The sequence below is a fragment of the Haliaeetus leucocephalus genome, unplaced genomic scaffold (genome assembly GCF_000737465.1).
Source record: "Haliaeetus leucocephalus isolate CR32 unplaced genomic scaffold, Haliaeetus_leucocephalus-4.0 Scaffold795, whole genome shotgun sequence".
In the NCBI taxonomy this organism is placed as follows: Eukaryota; Metazoa; Chordata; class Aves; order Accipitriformes; family Accipitridae; genus Haliaeetus; species Haliaeetus leucocephalus.
Window position 1 is genome coordinate 1,806,175 of NW_010973231.1, and position 533 is coordinate 1,806,707.

Genomic DNA, 533 nt, shown 5'->3' on the forward strand with positions numbered 1-533 from the left:
GCGGGGGGGGGGGGGGGGGGGGGGGGGGGGGGTAGTTTGCTGCTTGGGAACTAACTGGGTATTGGTCTGCAAGTGGTGAGCAATTGCATTGTGCATCACTTGGTTTGTATATTCCTATTATTATCATCATCATCATCATCATCATCTTCCTTTCTGTCCTGTTAAACTGTCTTTATCTCAACCCATGAGTTCTACACTTTTTCGATTCTCTCCCCCATCCCACTGGGTGGGGGGGAGTGAGTGAGTGGCTGCGTGGTGCTGAGTTGCCAGCTGGGGTTAAACCATGGAAGACTTAAACACTGGGATTCAGCTGGAGTCAGATATAATATTCATAGTGCACTGTGCTGTCTGGAGTCTTTATTAGGCAATGCTTGCATTATTTGTACATAAAATTCTGTGTCGTGTATCATACTTCTATAAACAGTATGAACATGGGCAAATATTGCAGACCGGTGTTCATTCATTAAATTGTTCACTTTCTTTTTATATGCTTTTGAAAGTGCATTGCATGGCAGATTGTGAGTAAAAATTTT